This window comes from Gobius niger (assembly GCF_951799975.1).
Source record: "Gobius niger genome assembly, chromosome: 7".
In the NCBI taxonomy this organism is placed as follows: domain Eukaryota; kingdom Metazoa; phylum Chordata; class Actinopteri; order Gobiiformes; family Gobiidae; genus Gobius; species Gobius niger.
Window position 1 is genome coordinate 25,947 of NC_136858.1, and position 21,541 is coordinate 47,487.

Below are 21,541 nucleotides of genomic sequence, written 5' to 3' on the forward strand. Positions count from 1 at the left end.
CCTCAGACCCTGCAGAAATTAATAACGTATTAAAGCGTTTTTACAGCAAGTTATACACTTCTGAAGTAGCTTACAATGAAAAAGCATGTAATGGCTTTGTAAATTCTCTAAATCTTTCAAAATTAACTCCGGATGCTGCTAGTTCTTTAATAAAACCAATAACACTGGATGAATTAAGTAAAGTCACTAACGCTATGAACTAAGGCAAAGCACCAGGGTTAGACGGAATCCACCTGAGCTGTATATTGCTTTTTGGTCACAACTTGGCCCTTTACTCTTAGAAATGATTAACTACTCAATCATTCAAGGGTCTTTCACCGACAGTTGCAATGTGGCTATCATTTCACTATTACTTAAAAAAGATAAACAGCCTACAGACTGCTCCTCCTATCGGCCACTCAGCCTCCTTAACACAGACCTCAAAGTCTATGCCAAACTTTTAGCTTCTAGACTGGAACAGTATATGACTCAATTGATTCATAATGACCAAACAGGTTTCATTAAATCCAGGCTGGCGTCTGATAACATCCGGCGCTTACTTCATATCATAAATGCTTCATCTAAAACTGTCAACCAAAATACTATTCTTTCTTTAGACGCTGAAAAGGCGTTCGACCGGCTGGAATGGAGTTATCTGTGGGCTGTACTCCATCATATGGGCTTTCCGGTAGAGTTTATGAATATGATTAAAACGTTATATGCCAATCCTTCTGCAGTTGTGTTAACGGGCAGCGTGTGTTCATCCAGATTCTCTATATCCCGTTCTTCACGACAGGGCTGCCCCTTATCTCCACTCTTATTCTGTATATCTCTGGAACCAATTGCACAGTTAGTTAGGCAGTCAGGGAAAATTGCTCCAATTAAGGTACAGGATACATCCCATCACATCTCTCTGTATGCCGATGATATTTTAATCTACACAAGTAATCCAACAGAATCAATTCCTTATCTTCTTAAAACTTTTGAATCATTTGGGAATATCCCGGGGTACAGAGTGAATTGGGGGCAAATTAGCCTTAATGCCTCTGAGTCAAACTAGTTTGGCTTTACCCCTTTGTAACATTCCAACTGTCTCTAGTTTAAAATACTCAGGTCTTCTTATTACCCCTTCTCTCGACACGCTGGTTGGAAACAATTACTAAAACATGCTGCTCGCCATAGATGGTGATCTTAGAAGGTGGGGTGCTCTTCCAACATCGTTCCAGGCCCGTTTATCAGTCATTAAAATGAATGTATTACCCCGTGTAAACTTTTATCAGCTCTATGCTCCCATTAGCGCCACCGCAAGGTTATTATAAGAAACTTCATTCATGTGTAAACAAATACTTGTGGAAAGAGAAAAAACCAAGACTTAAGGCTTCAACCCTGTATAGACTCCAATCATCAGGGGGTGTAGGCCTTCCCAATTTTGAGTGGTCCTCGTGGTGCTTCACTTTAAGATCACTCAACTCGTGGTTTTACACTGACAGACCAGCAGCATGGATGCCTATCGAAGCAGAACTGATAAAGCCCTATTCCATGCCTGCTCTCTTGTTTTCCAAAATGCCTATAAAAATTGTCAAGAGTCGTTTTGGGCCCATTATGGCGCATCTTGTATTTGTTTGGAACCAAGCTAACAAACACTTGGGCAAGGACAAAGATTATTTCCTTCAAACACCGATCTTTCATAATTTCTCTCTCTTAATTGATAAGAAGCCAATCCATTTTCCTCCATGGGAACGCAATGGGGTTACTACTTTTAACGACATTATAGGACAGAATGGTCTAAGAGACTTTCAAGATTTACAAAAACGCAATAATTGGCCTGGTTCATCTTTTTACTTCTACCTGCAGTTACGCACCGCTTTGCGTTCCCACGGAGTTCCTTGGGGATGTATGTTAAAAAATCATCCTCTCCACACCACCTTGAGTAAAGCAAAAACAACTGGTATTGTCTCTGATCTTTATAAATTATCTGTTAGTTCTTCACACAAAATTCTGCCTATCGAGCAGCTTTGGAAAAATGAACTGAAAGACTTCTCAGAGTGGGACTGGAATCTTATTTTATATATTACCCTAATCACTTAATGATCCACTATAAAATTATCCATCGAGCGTACTTGTATCCTAGGAGACTACATTTAATGAAAATAAAAGACAATCAATATTGTGATTTTTGTCCAGATAATACTACTGGTACTTTTCTCCATATGGTGTGGCAATGCCCGGAGGTTCTTCAGTTTTGGGAGAATGTCTCGAAGATACTCTCTAATATTACTGGAATAGCCATACCCTGCACTCCAAGGGTTATTCTGCTGGATGATACATCAAAATTAAATCTGACAATTAAAAAACGTCGAATAATATTAGCTGGTTTAACAGCTGCCAAAAAGATGGTAGTTTGCAGATGGAAGAAAGTGCAACCTTTGACTGTGAGGGAGTGGCTTGTCTCCTATAGAGATATAATTCAGTTGGAGCTTTCTGCCGCTCGAATCCACGGAGCAAAAACTGAAAATATTACTTGTTGGTCCAATCTACTGTCTACACTGGTTGTGGAATAGAAACTGCATTCGATTTTTTTTTTTGTTCCTCTTTCTGCCTGTATACTATTGTACATTGTACATAATTATATGTATCCTGTTGTGAATAGTCTCTACATATTGTACATATTCTTTATGTATATTTTGTACATATTCTTTATGTATATTTTGCTATTTCCGCAGATGTCTTTTGACGGAGGAAATTAGCACTTTGTATTTCAAATAACATACCAATGCACTTGTGGTTGTATATCCTGGACAGGGTCATATTATATTATATTTTATTTTATTTTATTATTATTATATTGTTTTTGTCTTTTGTCTTTTTGTCTTTTTTTTTTTTTCCTTTTTTCTTTCTCTTTTGCTCTCATTTCCATTTGTTCTGTGTTGATCTTTCCTTAAGGAACTGCCTTCAGTGTATCCGTTTTTGGGTATCATTTGATGATTCAACAGATATGAGGCCCATCTTAAGAGGGACTGGGGAATAGAAATGGGGGAAAAATGTGCTATGCCTGTATACTATATTGGAAAAATTGTAAATTGCAATAATTGCATCGCACCAATAAAAAGTTGATCAAAAATATATATATATATTCCTATGCCTGTCCCTAAAGCCTTATAGTGTAAAGTTTTTAGCTTATTTTTTATCTAAACTCTGTGTTATATGTGTTTTGTGTTTAATGTTGCACGTCTCACCAAGAAAAAATCCTAGTCTGTGAACCTGTTTACAAACAAAAAAACTTCTGATTCTGATTCTCTTCTGCACCGGCCTGTAGGAGCCTTACTTACTAAAGTAACAGTGTTTGGAATCGTATACAAGTGTCTGTCCTTGACAAATTGATCCCAAACGTCTTACCACAAAGTCTTTATATGTTGGTGAATGAGTGATTTTGCTTCAGATTTCCCTAAATTGACATTTATAGAAATATCCCCTGCGAGGGCACTTTTAGCCAGATTGTCAGCTCATTCCCTTCAACCCCCACATGTGAAGAGACCCAGCAGAACTGAACATGTTTCCCCAAGAGCTGCAACACATAACTATCAATAATAATGGTGCTTCTTCTTCTTCTTTGGTTTATTGGCCGACGGTGACCAACGGCTTAGGTGTATAGCGCCACCTACTGTGTCTCGTTTCTTCAGGTCACATTCTAGTTTTGTGGACGGTCGTGTGAAAAAGCTCTGTCCCTTTGAAGAAACCCATGGATGCCCTCTTACTTTTCTATCACCTCTGTCCAACATCATGTGCCAGAAAATGACACAAATATCCCATGATTTCACAGCATTGAACTATATATTAATAAAATCATCAAATCTTTTTCTACATTTTAATGTGTCCCATAAGCAGAAAACAAATACATCATGGTTTATGTCTGTACATACGCCTCATATATAAACTAACTCATATATAAACTAACTCATATATAAACTAACAGACCGTAAAATGCTTTCAAAATGAATCGTCCATTTACGGGATTTCACAATATAGTGGCTAAAACCCACTGGGACAAAACTCTGATTCAAATTCTTTGAAAAACAATGTTTTATTCTAAGAACGACAAAATTAAGGCGCTGAAAAAGCAACAAAAAAGCTACAAAGACGCAACAAAATGGACGACAAAAAGTCATGAAGAAGCAACAAAAAAGCGTCAGAAACAAAACCAAAAAGTTACAAAAATGTGACTAAAAAAATCGCCAAAATACAAGAAAAATGTGACGACAACGTTTGTAGGTCTTAGCTTTCAAATGAGGGGTCACACTGGTCTATTCATAGGCTGTAAACTCCAGTCAAGAAGCTTCTAGATTTGTGTAACGAGGAACTGGAGAAAATGTTGTTGGTTCAGGTGGGGGTTAAGAGGTTAAAAAGTGTCAAATCAGTGAAAAGCTTTACATTCACTAAACACTAAAACATCAGCGAGTCTGAAACATGAGTTTGAAAAACAGTCGACTCAATAAGTCTCTGTGAACGACACAAACAGGAATGAAAAAACACATGAGGAAAACCGCACAAGGCACAAGGCAATGAAGACACTATTTACATCAGGAAGATTTAGATGAAGATTTACATTCTATGACCTCCCTTAAAAACATCAGCATCAGTATTTGTAAAACATAAGTCTCTGTGAACGACACAGACATGTTCATGTCATGAAGCACATTTGATCTGAAAAGATCTGAAACAAACTCATCACAGCTGTTCCTCTCCAGTGTGGATCCTCTTCATGTGTGTTTTTAGGTGTGATGACTGAGTAAAGGTCTTCCCACACTGCTCACATCTGTATGGCCTAACTCCAGTGTGGATCCTTATGTGACATTCAAAATCCTGTGACCGACTGAATGTTTTCCCACACTGCTCACACTCGTACGGCTTTAGTCCACCATGGACTCTCTTGTGATGTGTAAGACCTGAGAGCTGATTAAATGACTTCCCACACTCATCACAGCTGTATTCCTTTTCCCCAGCATGTATCTTCATGTGTTTTTTGAGGCAGGATGACACAGTAAAGGTCTTCTCACACTGCTCACATCTGTATGGCCTCTCTCCAGTGTGGATTCTCATGTGATATTCAAGCTCCTGTGACCGACTGAATGTTTTCCCACACTGCTCACACTCGTACGGCTTTAGTCCATCATGGACTCTCTTGTGAGATGTAAGACCCGAGAGCTGATTAAATGACTTCCCACACTCATCACAGCTGTATTCCTTTTCACCAGCATGTATCTTCCTGTGGTTTTTGAGGCTGGATGACAGAGTAAAGGTCTTGTCACACTGCTCACAGCTGTATGGCCTCTCTCCAGTGTGGATTCTCATGTGAATTTTAAGACCTTCAGATTCAGTAAACACATGTCCACACAGGCCACACTCAAAGGGCTTTTCCCCAGTGTGGATCCTCATGTGTTTTTTGAGGCTTGTTGACAGAGTAAAGGTCTTCTCACACTGCTCACATCTGTATGGCCTCTCTCCAGTGTGGATTATCATGTGACGTTTTAGACCACGTGATGCAGTAAATCCTTTCCCACACTGCTCACAGCTATATGGCCTCTCTCCAGTGTGGATCCTCCTGTGGTTTTTGAGGTGTGATGACACAGTAAAGGTCTTCTCACACTGCTCACAGCTGTATGGCCTCTCTCCAGTGTGGATTCTCATGTGAATTTTAAGATTGCTTGGTGTAGTAAATCCTTTCCCACACTGCTCACAGCTGTATGTCTTTCCCTGTGTGCGGGGAGTCTGCAGAGGCTGAGCTGGGTCCATTTCTCTGCAGACAGAAACAGGAGTTAGTGTTTGTTTGTTTGTTTGTTTGTTTGTAGACTTTTTTGTCCCCGTAGGGAAATTTGTCCCTGTGTCTGTGTCACTCACATTATTGTGTAAAACACTAAATGTAGTTTGACCTGGTGTGACCCTCCCCCTCCCTCTGTTCTCACTCACACACACAGTATCACCCCTCCCCCATCAGCTCACTGTGAATCAGCAACAAACTCCAAAAGACACTTTGGAAACAGGATTCCTGTGGTTTTGCTCCTGGTTTAAACTGCTGAAAAGCCTGGCTACAAAGAGTTTTTCTTTTTCTAAAAAGTGCAATGATCCGTGACACAATGCTGGGCTGTGTATCAGCGTTTGAACCACGCTGGTTTTTGTACATCAGTAATAAAAAGGTGAAGCTTAAACCGAGCGCTGGAGCTGCAGAAGAAAGTCCAGTCTATGTTTGATTGTGAAACACGTCTTGACTTGAGTTTAGAACCTACTTTGACCTGACCTGGCTGATGTGAGTGTGTCTGTGTGCAGATCCTCCTCACCTGTGTGCAGACAGACTCCTGGGGGGGCAGCAGCAGCACAGACTGTGGAGCCGCTCTGTGGATGTTTCCTCCCAACCTGCAGAGTCTTTGTGGCTCTTCCTCCCAGCTGGAAGTCACTGGGGGCTTTTATAGCTCTGTGTGGAAAGCCCCTCCCCCCTCACCTCTGTGGATGAAACCTCTGCTGCCCCCCCTCCTCCTCCTCTTTCCAGCTCATTGTTCCTGCTCCACACCTAAAGCTCTGGTTGGTCAGGCCTTTGAGAGTCAATAGTTGCAGATTCAACAGATTCAAAGGAAGTTTTCTCTGCACAAATGTAACCAGGCTCTATCATGACTTGTTCACAGAAAACATCCACAATGTTGGCCCTCTCTACTCGGAGCTACAGGCCTGATTTTGATGTGAAAACATTCAATAAAACTATATATTTCCCCTCATGTTTGTGTCAGTATCTACAGCTCAAGTTTGAAAGTTTGATTTGCACAAGTTTTCCCAAACATTCTTTCTTATTGCCTAAAGGAGCGAGGCCTCCTTATGATCATCCACATCTACAACAAATGTATGAACACAAAAGAGGAAATGCGAGTGTAACATTGGCCTTTTATGAAACTAGTTTACCTTATATGGGCAGTTTAAATCAGCGCCCTTGAATGAGTGGAAATAGCTTTGTTTCAATTTGCAAACACAAACTCACTAGTTTACCTCATATGGTTCATCCTCGCTTCAGTTTCAGCCCAAAAGTGTGATTAATGTCGCAGCAGAGCGGAGTTAGCGTTAGCCCTGAGCACCGCTAGCATCACAGCTGCCTCCGCGTGCGACACACGGGTGACTTTTACCGCTGTTTCTCGCGTTATTTTACGGTATTTGTTATTCTTCGTCTCTCACCCCTGGGCGCGCGCAGTCACTCCAGATTCTGAAACATCCACGCTCCAACTCCGCACAAATGTGTAAAAAAAAAAAAAAAGAAACAAACAAAAAAGATGTGACTTCCGCCCAGGCCGCGCTGACCCAGAGAGCAGCGGCCTCTGCTGGACAAGGGCGGGATGACACGTTTCAGATCGTCTGTAAAGTCAGACACATTTTTCTGCTTTTTGGTGGTTATTGTGTCAAAACTAAACCACATAAATACATAAATTAACCATTTGCAGACATTTTAGGATGTTTTCTAACAGTGTGTATAAAAAAATAATTTCAATGATATTACAAAATATATTAAAAAAACTTATTTCCAAACATGCATGTCTATAAAACCTGCACTGTTCCGCAAAAGTGGCTTTTATTTTCATGTTCAAAGACAAAGAATCAAATCCAAAATGTGAAACTTTTTATTGGTGACAAATGAACCTTGTGCCGTTAACTTTCTGCCACTGGGAGTGTTTCGTACATTCAGTGCATTTCGATGCTTTACACGGCCATGAAATTGTCAAAGATTAATGTTTTTTTGATATTATTTTTGTATTGTTTTCATAAATTGGAGGTGAACAGGACTTGGAGAGATGGAGCTCACAGTCAACCACCTTCTCAGCAGATGGACCACACGGTGATGGAGGGGGTGAGGATGGACTCACACGGTGATGGAGGAGGTGAGGATGGACTCGATGATGGCCATGTAGAGCTGCACCAGCATCTTGGTCGGCAGCTCTCTCTCAGCTCTACAGAGGTTAATACAATACAGTATAACTTAACTTAAGTTTCTTCAGCTGCCGTAGGAAGAACATCCTCTGCTGGGCCTTCTTGATGAGGGAGCTGATGGTTGGCTCCCATTGGAGGTCCTAGGTGGGAGAGTCTGTCAGGGCGAGGGGGGATGATGGGGCTGTGTCTTTCCTGAAGTCCACGATCATCTCCACTGTCTTCTGGGCGTTCAGCTCCAGGTTGTTAACGCCAGCCGGTCCACCGCTCTCCTGGAGGCGACTCATCACCGTCCGAGATGAGCCCGATGAGGGAGGTGTCGTCCTGGTGACGGGAGGTGCAGCAGTTTGTGTCCAGGGAGAAGAGGCCGGGGGAAAGTACACAGCCCTGAGGAGTTCCACACGTGCTGTCTCCGGTCCGTCAGGAAGTCAGTGATCCACCTGCAGAGGGAGTCGGGCTGAGCTGGTAGAGCTTGTCTCGTAGCAGTCCAGGGAGGACGGTGTTGAAGGCAGAGCTGAAGTCCACAAACAGGATCCTGGCGGAGGTTGCAGGCCGTGGGAAATGTGTGGGAATCTCAAATAGTCGTCAGAAAGATGCATTCAGGGACATTGTCTGAGTTGGGAAAAAATAGGTTATTTTTGAAAAAAAATAGCAAAACTTCATAATTCTGATTATGAGACGGATCTGCTGCCAGAAAATGAGCAGTAAAAGAACAAATATATGTTTTCGCTTCATGTTGCAGGCGGGTGAAAATCTGCTGATTCAATGTAAGTCAATGGGACACGTCTGTGACACTATGGGAGTAACTATTGTTCAAACTGATATTAGACCAAAACAAAAACTGTCCCAAACTTAATCTTCCCACTGATTCTTCATGTGGGTGAACCGGTCACAATGATTTCAGCCAAAGTGAAATGTGTCCGAACATTATTGAGTCGATAACAGTTACATGTCAATACCAATGCAAAGCCTTGGTTTCAGGTACACGGAAAATGTGGTCATTTAGTAAAAAAAATAATAATAATAAAATCTGACATTTTGCATAATTGTGAGCAGTTTGATGCAGAAAAATTGGAAATGTAAGAAAAAATATTTTTCGGGCTTTGTATAATGGGGGGGTCTCTAAAAGTCTGCATTTATAATGGGAGTCTATGGGGCACAACTAAACAAACTGACTTTACACTAAAACAAAAATACACCCAAAGTGAATCTTCCTGCTGATTATCCACACGGACAGGCCGGTCACACTGACAGGAGCCATGGTTAAAAAAAAGCAGAAATTTTAGAATTACTTCATATTATTCAACATTACTGATGGTCGTATATGACAAACACTGGCATTTAAAGGGTTAATACTGTTTGATAATTTATAAAGTTAATATGTCAATGTAAAGAGGACTCTTTCATGAAAACAATAACAAAAATAATATCTAAAAAACATTAATCTTTGACAATTTCATGGCCGTGTAAAGCATCGAAATGCACCGAACGTACGAAACACTCCCAGTGGCAGAAAGTTAACGGCACAAGGTTCATTTGTCACCAATAAAAAGTTTCACATTTTTGATTTGATTCTTTGTCTTTGAACATGAAAAGCCACTTTTGCGGAACAGTGCAGGTTTTATAGACATGCATGTTTGGAAATAAGTTTTTTAATCTGGTTTTTAAATATCATTGAAATATTTTTTTATACACACTGTTAGAAAACATCCTAAAATGTCTGCAAATGGTTAATTTATGTATTTATGTGGTTTAGTTTTTACACAATAACCACCAAAAAGCAGAAAGTGTCTGACTTTACAGACGATCTCAAACGTGTCATCCCGCCCTTGTCCAGCAGAGGCCGCTGCTCTCTGGGTCAGCGCGGCCTGGGCGGAAGTCACATCTTTTGTCTTTGTTTGTTTTGTTTTTTACACATTTGTGCGGAGTTGGAGCATAGAGTTGGAGCATAGAAATATATGCTCCCACGGCCCAAGTGGGTGAAGTCAGCGTGAGCGCGCACGGCTGCTGACGAAGCCTCAGAGCGGAGCGGACGCCATTACGCAAAAAGTCAAATCTCTTAATATCATCGTTCTTTAAACACAAAATGTTTTTTTAAGGCCATTTCAGGCGAATAAGCTACCATGCTACGATGACTTTGGGGGTTAGTTTGTCAGTGCGGGGCTTAAAAAGCTAGTTTAGTCCGCTCTTGGAACAACCGGGCGCTTAGCGGCCCTTCGGACGTACGTAGCCGCGCACATGAACTTCCGCTCGGTCACTTTTCTGGGAAGTTTCGTAAGTGCTGGAAGTCTTGATATTGTGATAGAATTGATAAAAATCGAGTTGTTACTTCACTGTATTTGCTAGTATAACATCATAACTAGAATTGTTTGGCTGAAATACAAAGAATGAGCACTGCAAAAGTGTTTTATATTACATTTTCATTGGTAAAATGTGAGATATTGTTTTTTTGATAGCATTTATCTGTACTGTACTGTACTGTACTGTACTGTACTGTACTGTACTGTACTGTACTGTACTGGATCCAGGACAGATGCGGAAATCGCATTCTACTTACACAAATAATGGTATAAGTACATAAGTACATTAAATGCTGCTAGTATTTTTTTAAATTAATAAAACAGTTACAGGTTATTAGTGCCATTATTTAATTTTCAGAAATGAGTTTAATAACATGTAGACTAGTTGTTTCTTATTAACCATAATCCAATGCTATAAACACATGCTATATTCCTCATACATTTCGTATTTAGTTTTTGGCTAAAGACTTAGAGAAACATAAACTTACTTGAGATGTTTGGTAGTTGTCGTTTATCCTTGTTTTTAGTCCAGTCCGTTCATTTGTTTTGCTCAGACTTCAGCCGCTAAATCACACGAGGGAGAAATCTGCTCGTTCATGAGTCGTCACGCACACGCTCGCAGACGTCTACGGCCCTGGTGACGTCACGTCATTAGAAAACTTTTAAAAATGTATTTTTGATGCTTTACAATTTTTTTACTAAGAAAAAAAGTCCATGTCCTAAAAATAGTAATTTTAAAGAAATATATTTGCCTCAGTCTGAAATTCCAGATGCCCTGAGGACCATTTTACAGGCTGCTCCTTTTACATGAGTGTCTATGACAAAAAGGGCTTTTTGGGCTGCTGGCTGCAATATCACGGCCTGCCACTAGCACAACTGGAGACGGGTGTAAAGGGGCGGACCCCCCCACTGAGTTGGAGCGTGGATGTTTTAGAATCTGGAGTGACTGCGCGCGCCCGGGGGTGAGAGACGAAGAAAAACAAATACCGTAAAATAACGCGAGAAACAGCGGTAAAAGTCACCCGTGTGTCGCACGCGGAGGCAGCTGTGATGCTAGCGGTGCTCAGGGCTAACGCTAACTCCGCTCTGCTGCGACATTAATCACACTTTTGGGCTGAAACTGAAGCGAGAATGAACCATATGAGGTAAACTAGTGAGTTTGTGTTTGCAAATTGAAACAAAGCTATTTCCACTCATTCAAGGGCGCTGATTTAAACTGCCCATATAAGGTAAACTAGTTTCATAAAAGGCCAATGTTACACTCGCATTTCCTCTTTTGTGTTCATACATTTGTTGTAGATGTGGATGATCATAAGGAGGCCTCGCTCCTTTAGGCAATAAGAAAGATTTTTTGGGAAAACTTGTGCAAATCAAACTTTCAAACTTGAGCTGTAGATACTGACACAAACATGAGGGGAAATATATAGTTTTATTGAATGTTTTCACATCAAAATCAGGCCTGTGGCTCCGAGTAGAGAGGGCCAACATTGTGGATGTTTTCTGTGAACAAGTCATGATAGAGCCTGGTTACATTTGTGCAGAGAAAACTTCCTTTGAATCTGTTGAATCTGCAACTATTGACTCTCAAAGGCCTGACCAACCAGAGCTTTAGGTGTGGAGCAGGAATAACTAGAACATTTTGACTGCGGAATCGTAGGCTACTATTGCAGAAATTGCAAAAATTTCATAAAAGTTGTGAAAAAAGTCATAATTGCATAAGAGTGCTTTTATTGTGAAAATCCTCATTTAGTTGCATTATACTGCTTTACATGTGAAAATCCCTATTAAGTTGCATTATACCATGGTCTGGGTGAATACTGGATTCTGATTGGCTGGTGCATTATTTTGGTATAACCGCACATGTAGTCCGGTAGTTAAATCACTGGGATATCACTCAGCTGTGGGCATCGCCATAGCAACGCATGACACAGCTGAATCAGATAAACACGTAATTAGTGACTGACAGGAACGTATGAGATGGATTTTGTTTAATTTCAACGTTTTTGGCCAAAACAAAATGTTTGCTAAATGTTTGTAGAGGAGAGTGAGCAGCTAGGTTAGCTACTGTTAATAACATATGAGCTTTACATTTCTATTGAAAACGGTTAAGGCTATTCATGATTTTTAGGCGTACATAAAATGATCCCAACATTTAAGCATATTTGGCTGGATTAGTAAAGTCAATCATAAAAGTTTCAGTTCGTGGGGGGCAGGTGTGAGCGACTCCACCGCAGCTGTTTCCATAAACAGTTGAGCTGGTTGAGCTAGCTAGCTAGCTTCAGGTTAAACAGCGTAAAAGTGAAATAACTCCTGCCCACGAGTGCCGCATATCGGTGTTTACTTCCAGGGAAAAGTGTTTCCGGGTTAGTCCTGTTGTGTTGTGATTCTGTGCTGATGTTGTGTCGTTGAGCCTGACTGAGATCCTCGTAATAGCTGCGGAGAATGACTCGCTCTGAGACGAGCCTTCAGTGACCGGCTAATAACCCACACAAAATAGTCCCGGTGGTCTGGCATATTTAGTGACTTAAGTAAATGAAACAAATATTTATTATAAATGTTACGTTTGTGGGACCCTGGTATAAGCGGATTAAACAACTCGGAGCCGTTCATTAGACGGTTATAATGCACTTCGCGGTGTAACACCACTCCACTGCGCGTCGTGCTGTTCTTGACTCCGCGTCGTGCATTATAACCGTCTAATGCACGGCTCCTCATTGTTTAATCCTTACTTATACTGCTTTACATGTGAAAATCCCTATTAAGTTGCATTATACTGCTTTATATGTGAAAATCCCTATTAAGTTGCATTATACTGCTTTACATGTGAAAATCCCTATTAAGTTGCATTATACCGCTTTACATGTGAAAATCCCTATTAAGTTGCATTATACTGCTTTACATGTGAAAATCCCTATTAAGTTGCATTATACTGCTTTATATGTGAAAATCCCTATTAAGTTGCATAATTGTGTTGTAATTGCAAAAATCCCTATTTTGTTGCAGAATCTGTAAAAATGTTGAAATTGCAGAAACTCTTGACATTGTATAAAGTCTTAACATTGTATAAAGTCTTAACATTGTATAAACTGTTTAAATCACTGACAGACTTCACTGTGTCAGAAATCCCATTAAAATGAATGGAGAGCCTTCCCCATACAAATCAATGGCAGAATTCCCAAAACATCAATTTGCGGAAGCCCCATTATAAGTCAATGGGAAAAATCGGCCGATTTTTGGCGGATTGCGGAAAAACCGGGGTGATACTGTGTGTGTGAATGAGAACAGAGGGAGGGGGAGGGTCACACCAGGTCAAACTACATTTAGTGTTTTACACAATAATGTGAGTGACACAGACACTAACTCCTGTTTCTGTCTGCAGAGAAATGGACCCAGCTCAGCCTCTACAGACTCCCCGCACACAGGGAAAGACATACAGCTGTGAGCAGTGTGGGAAAGGATTTACTATATCAGGCAATCTTAAAATTCACATGAGAATCCACACTGGAGAGAGGCCATACAGCTGTGAGCAGTGTGGGAAGACCTTTACTCAGTCATCCAGCCTCAAAACCCACATGAAGATACATGCTGGGGAAAAGGAATACAGCTGTGATGAGTGTGGGAAGTCATTTAATCAACTCTCAGTTCTCTGGAAACACAAGAGAGTCCATGATGGACTAAAGCTGTACAAGTGTGAGGATTGTGGGAAGACCTTTACTGAGTCTGCACATCTTAAAAATCACATGAGAATCCACACTGGAGAGAAGCCCTACAGCTGTGAGCAGTGTGAGAAGACCTTTGCTCAGTCATCCACCCTCAAAAACCACATGAAGATACATGCTGGGGAAAAGGAATACAGCTGTGATGAGTGTGGGAAGTCATTTAATCAGCTCTCAGGTCTCAGGCAACACAAGAGAGTCCATGATGGACTAAAACCGTACGAGTGTGGTCAGTGTGGGAAAAGATTCAGTCGGTTGTTTGCTTTTGAATGTCACATAAGGATCCACACTGGAGTTAGGCCATACAGATGTGAGCAGTGTGAGAAGACCTTTACTCTGTCATCCAGCCTTAAAGACCACATGAAGAGGATCCACACCGGAGAGAGGCCATACAGATGTGAGCAGTGTGAGAAGACCTTTACTCAGTCATCCAGCCTCAAAACACACATAAGGATCCACACTGGAGAAAGGCCATACAGCTGTGAGCAGTGTGAGAAGACCTTTACTGTGTCATCACACCTTAAAGACCACATGAAGAGGATCCACACTGGAGAGAGGCCATACAGATGTGAGCAGTGTGAGAAGACCTTTACTGTGTCATCACACCTTAAAGACCACATGAAGAGGATCCACACTGGAGAGGAACAGCTGTGATGAGTTTGTTTCTGATCTTTTCAGATCAAATGTGCTTCATGACATGAACATGTCTGTGTCGTTCACAGAGACTTATGTTTTACAAACACTGATGCTGATGTTTTTAAGGGAGGTCATAGAATGTAAATCTTCATCTAAATCTTACTGATGTAAATAAACATTTTTTTAATGTAAAAAAAAAAATCAAGTCCTTTAACAGTGTCTTCCGGTGGACCCCAGGGTTCGATCCTTGGGCCACTTCTTTTTATTATTTATATAAATGATTTAGACAGTGCTGTCGAAAATGCAAATGTGCACATCTACGCAGATGATACGGTTTTATAAACATCAGCACCTTCAGCCGATCTCGCAATTACACAACTGCAAATTGGTTTTAATCAATTACAGGATGGTTTTTATCATTTAAAATGAGTTTTAAATGCAGATAAGACAAAATACATGGTGTTCTCACACAGAAAATCATCTTCTCAGACCGTGCTCCATCATTTCAAATGAGGGGCATCAAATCCAACTGGTAACTGAATATAAATATCTTGGAATTTTAATTGATTGTTTATCCAATCCAATCCACTTTATTTGTATAGCACATTTAACCAACAAAATGTTTCCAAAGTGCTGCAAATGAGATCCTAAAAACAGATACAATACTTATTAGCTCTACCACAAAAAAAAATAAAAATAATAATAATAATTAAAAAACAAATAAATTAACTAAAACCTGCATAAAACAATAAATAGTTCGTAAATGACATTAATAACAATAAAATAATTAAAAACATTGAATAAAAAAATAAAATCAACAAGATAAAATAAATAAAAGACACGGGGACCACACAACTCACGCGGTGTTAAAAGCCTGAGAATAAAAATGGGTCTTAAGACGAGATTTAAAACACTCCACTGTAGGGGCCGTTCGAACGTGGGGGGGCAGAGCGTTCCACAGCTTAGAACGCTCTGCCCCCTCTGGTTTTCCGCTTTGTCTTAGGAACCACAAGCTGTAGCTGGGCCTCAGACCTCAGAGCGAGCGCCGGAGGATAGATTCGGATGAGGTCTACGATATACTGAGGGGCCAGTCCATTCAAAGCTTTAAAAACAAACAACAACATTTTAAAATCAATTCTAAAACGTACAGGCAGCCAGTGCAAAGAAGCTAAAATAGGGGTGATGTGCTTGCGTTTTCTGGCTCCTGTTAAAAGTCGTGCTGCTGAGTTCTGGACTAGCTGCAATCGGGAAAGTGCTTTGAGGCCAATGCCTGAATAAAGGGCATTGCAGTAGACCAGGCGAGAAGAAATAAAAGCATGCACGACCTGTTCAAGCAAATTAAAAGATAAAAACGGCTTCACTTTTGATAAAAGACGAAGCTGATAAAAACTTGATTTTAAAACGCCATTGACCTGCTTGTCTAGTTTAAAATCGATGTCTATGGTGACGCCAAGGCTGGTGACTTTGGGACGCACATAATGCTCTAGGGGTCCCAAGTCAGAGAGGGCATTTCCAAACAGAACAATTTCTGTCTTTCCCTCATTTAATTTTAAGAAATTTTGGGATAACCAAGCCTTGACGTCACCTAGACAGTCGAGCAGGGGTGTCAGGGGGCAGTGGCTGTTTTTGGTGATTGGCATATAAATTTGACAGTCGTCCGCATAGAAATGATAGGACATGCCATGTTTATTAAAAATCTCCCTGCGTGGGAGGAGGTACAGGGCAAAAAGAATTGGCCCAAGGATTGAACCCTGGGGGACTCCACAGTGCAGGGAAGCAGAGGACGAGGTGGAGTCTCCCAGCCTGACCGAGAAGGACCTCCCACCCAGGTAAGACTGAAACCACTTGAGGGCAGTCCCCCTGACACCCACACAGTTTTCTAGATGAGATAAAAGAGTTGCATGGTCAACCGTGTCAATACAAGTGCAGTCTGGAGGTAATAGCTCCGAAAAGGCAGTGGACTCACCGGCGTTGATCCAGGTTTCGGTTAAAAACAGTATATCCAACGCGTGCGATGTGAAGAAATCCCGTAGAATGAAAGTCTTGTTCACGATAGATCGCGCATTTACGAGCGCGCACCTCGTAGCAGCTGCCACCCTGTTAGCCGCATGAGCTACCCTGGCGGAGACGGTCCCTGTAGTCTCCAGGAAGGGAAGAGGACCAAACCCCGACTGGATCAAGGGCCAGCCAGGCTTTCAGCTTCACGAGGCAGCCGGCTCGCACTCCTCTACGTTTACGCTTCCTGGGCAGCGGCGCACACACCCTGAGAAGGTTCGCAGGCAGGTCGGCCAGGTAAAAGGAATCTGATTTGTTTGCTTCATAAATCGCACATGATTGCACCGATTCCCTGATATTCAATAATTCCAGACGTTCATACACCAACAGTGAGTCAATGGTCCTTGTGACAGAGGTCAAAAACACCAAAAAATGAACAAAACTGAGCAGAGCCAAGCGGCGAACCAGACACACCGGCGCCATCTGGCTCAGTGTTTGTCATGTACGCCATCTGATGGTCGTATATGACAAACACTGGCATTTAAAGGGTTAATACTGTTTGATAATTTATAAAGTTAATATGTCAATGTAAAGAGGACTCTTTCATGAAAACAATAAAAAAATAATATCTAAAAAATATTAATCTTTGACAATTTTATGGTCGTGTAAAGCATCGAAATGCACAGAACGTACGAAATAAGTTTTTTTAATATATTTTTTAATATCATTGAAATTATTTTTTTATACACACTGTTAGAAAACATCCTAAAATGTCTGCAAATGGTTAATTTATGTATTTATGTGGTTTAGTTTTGACACAATAACCACCAAAAAGCAGAAAGTGTCTGACTTTACAGACGATCTCAAACGTGTCATCCCGCCCTTGTCCAGCAGAGGCCGCTGCTCTCTGGGTCAGCGCGGCCTGGGCGGAAGTCACATCTTTTTTGTTTGTTTGTTTTGTTTTTTACACATTTGTGCGGAGTTGGAGCGTGGATGTTTTAGAATCTGGAGTGACTGCGCGCGCCCGGGGGTGAGAGACGAAGAAAAACAAATACCGTAAAATAACGCGAGAAACAGCGGTAAAAGTCACCCGTGTGTCGCACGCGGAGGCAGCTGTGATGCTAGCGGTGCTCAGGGCTAACGCTAACTCCGCTCTGCTGCGACATTAATCACACTTTTGGGCTGAAACTGAAGCGAGGATGAACCATATGAGGTAAACTAGTGAGTTTGTGTTTGGAAATTGAAACAAAGCTATTTCCACTCATTCAAGGGCGCTGATTTAAACTGCCCATATAAGGTAAACTAGTTTCATAAAAGGCCAATGTTACACTCGCATTTCCTCTTTTGTGTTCATACATTTGTTGTAGATGTGGATGATCATAAGGAGGCCTCGCTCCTTTAGGCAATAAGAAAGAATGTTTGGGAAAACTTGTGCAAATCAAACTTTCAAACTTGAGCTGTAGATACTGACACAAACATGAGGGGAAATATATACTTTTATTGAATGTTTTCACATCAAAATCAGGCCTGTAGCTCCGAGTAGAGAGGGCCAACATTGTGGATGTTTTCTGTGAACAAGTCATGATAGAGCCTGGTTACATTTGTGCAGAGAAAACTTCCTTTGAATCTGTTGAATCTGCAACTATTGACTCTCAAAGGCCTGACCAACCAGAGCTTTAGGTGTGGAGCAGGAACAATTGCGATTTACTGCGGAATCGTAGGCTACTAATGCAGAAATTGCAAAAATTGCATAAAAGTTGTGAAAAAATTAATAATTGCATAAGAGTGTTTTATTGTGATATTAGTTGCATTATACTGCTTTACATGTGAAAATCCCTATTAAGTTCCAGAATCTGTAAAAAAAACTGTTGCAAAACCACAGGAATCCTGTTTCCAAAGTGTCTTTTGGAGTTTGTTGCTGATTCACAGTGAGCTGATGGGGGAGGGGTGATACTGTGTGTGTGAATGAGAACAGAGGGAGGGGGAGGGTCACACCAGGTCAAACTACATTTAGTGTTTTACACAATAATGTGAGTGACACAGACACTAACTCCTGTTTCTGTCTGCAGAGAAATGGACCCAGCTCAGCCTCTGCAGACTCCCCGCACACAGGGCAAGACATACAGCTGTGAGCAGTGTGGGAAAGGATTTACTACATCAGGCAATCTTAAAATTCACATGAGGATCCACACTGGAGAGAGGCCATACAGCTGTGAGCAGTGTGGGAAGACCTTTACTCAGTCATCCAGCCTCAAAAACCACATGAAGATGCATGCTGGGGAAAAGGAATACAGCTGTGATGAGTGTGGGAAGTCATTTAATCAGCTCTCAGTTCTCTGGGGACACAAGAGAGTCCATGATGGACTAAAACCGCACAAGTGTGAGCAGTGTGGGAAAAGATTCAGTCGGTCACAGCATCTTGAATGTCACATGAGGATCCACACTGGAGTTAGGCCATACAGATGTGAGCAGTGTGAGAAGACCTTCACTGACTCATCCAGCCTCAAAAAACACATGAGGATCCACACTGGAGAAAAGCCCTTTGAGTGTGGCCAGTGTGGACATGTGTTTACTGAGTCTGGAGTTCTGAAGAATCACATAAGGATCCACACTGGAGAGAGGCCATACAGATGTGAGCAGTGTGACAAGACCTTTACTCTGTCATCACACCTAAAGAACCACATGAAGAGGATCCACACTGGAGAGGAACAGCTGTGATGAGTTTGTTTCAGATCTTTTCAGATCAAATGTGCTTCATGACATGAACATGTCTGTGTCGTTCACAGAGACTTATGTTTTACAAATACTGATGCTGATGTTTTTAAGGGAGGTCATAGAATGTAAATCTTCATCTAAACTTTATTTTCACAAATATGTGATAATCTTAGTCTGACCTTCAGAAGTGCAGGACCAGAGTGTTGCGTGTGCGCAGTGGAAATGTTACAAGCCCAAAAAGGAAAAGGAAATATTCATTTTGTTTTGTTAAATGATGAAGTCATTTTTATATAGTTTCTGTCACATTTTTGTTGTTTTTTCTTCACTGGGTTTTTCGGCGCCTTCAGTTTTTCTTCATTATAAAACTTTGTCTTTGTTATAATAAAATATTTTGTTTTTCAAAGACTTTCAATCAGTTTTGTATCATTTTGTGAAAAGACGTCAATGGACTTTTCATTTTTAAACATTTTAGTTTAGTTTTAATTCTAGTCTTTGAATGAAAATGTTTTTAATTTTACTCAAGATTTACTTAAACAATTGTTTACATTTTTAGTCTTTATATTCTGCTCTCATTTTAATTGTTTTTGTTTAAACCTTAAAGATTTGTTCTTCATTGTGTTTAAGGCGCCTTTATTTACTATTTCACTGATGCTTCATTTCCTGTTTGTTCTGCAAACCCTGAGTTTCTCCATTGTGAGGTCAGTAAAGAATAATCTTATCTATGGAGTTCTGGATTGTGATGGATTCTCTTGGACCGTGAATCGAGGGTGGCGTTGTCGGTTAAGTTCATACCAGATAAACTCCCTTAGTTAGCTCCGGTCTCTCCACAGTCGGCGTTGGTCGGCGTTGGTCGGCGTTGGACGGCGTTGTTCGGCTGCTACAGGACAGAGACTTTTTTCAAATGAAGACTTCTGGAGATGTTTGTTGATGTTAGTTGTTCAGACGTTTTGTGCAGGTTTATTTTACTCTTGTGACTCTGTGTTTTTAAGTGTTTCATTTTTAATCATACTGGACTTTTTAAGTGTGTTAGTCGTTCATTTCTCCAACTGTTCACCATGTGATGCTTTACTGACTTTTGCATCGTCTGTTCCAGTCGTGGCTGGAGCTTGATTTGGAAAACTGAAGGATGTTCACTGGAGTCCATGGAGATGAGAGAGGGGGGAGGGGGGAGGGGGGTGTCTTTGGCGTCGGGGGTGGATTTTTCATCCTAAAATGTCTGCAAATGGTTAATTTATGTATTTATGTGGTTTAGTTTTTACACAATAACCACCAAAAAGTAGAAAGTGTCTGACTTTACAGACGATCTCAAACATGTCATCCCGCCCTTGTCCAGCAGAGGCCGCTGCTCTCTGGGTCAGCGCGGCCTGGGCGGAAGTCACATCTTTTGTTTCTTCAGCTGTGATGCTAGCGGTGCTCAGGGCTAACGCTAACTCCGCTCTGCTGCGACATTAATCACACTTTTGGGCTGAAACTGAAGCGAGAATGAACCATATGAGGTAAACTAGTGAGTTTGTGTTTGCAAATTGAAACAAAGCTATTTCCACTCATTCAAGGGCGCTGATTTAAACTGTCCATATAAGGTAAACTAGTTTCATAAAAGGCCAATGTTACACTCGCATTTCCTCTTTTGTGTTCATACATTTGTTGTAGATGTGGATGATCATAAGGAGGCCTCGCTCCTTTAGGCAATAAGAAAGAATGTTTGGGAAAACTTGTGCAAATCAAACTTTCAAACTTGAGCTGTAGATACTGACACAAACATGAGGGGAAATATATACTTTTATTGAATGTTTTCACATCAAAATCAGGCATGTAGCTCCGAGTAGAGAGGGCCAACATTGTCAATGTTTTCTGTGAACAAGTCATGATAGAGCCTGGTTACATTTGTGCAGAGAAAACTTCCTTTGAATCTGTTGAATCTGCAAGCCGACTATTGACTCTCAAAGGCCTGACCAACCAGAGCTTTAGGTGTGGAGCAGGAACAACTAGAACATTTTGACTGCGGAATCGTAGGCTACTATTGCAGAAATTGCAAAAATTTCATGAAAGTTGTGAAAAAATTCATAATTGCATAAGAGTGTTTTTATTGTGAAAATCCTCATTTAGTTGCATTATACTGCTTTATATGTGAAAATCCCTATTAAGTTGCATTTTACTGCTTTATATGTGAAAATCCCTGTTAAGTTGCATTATACTGCTTTATATGTGAAAATCCCTGTTAAGTTGCATTTTATTGCTTTATAT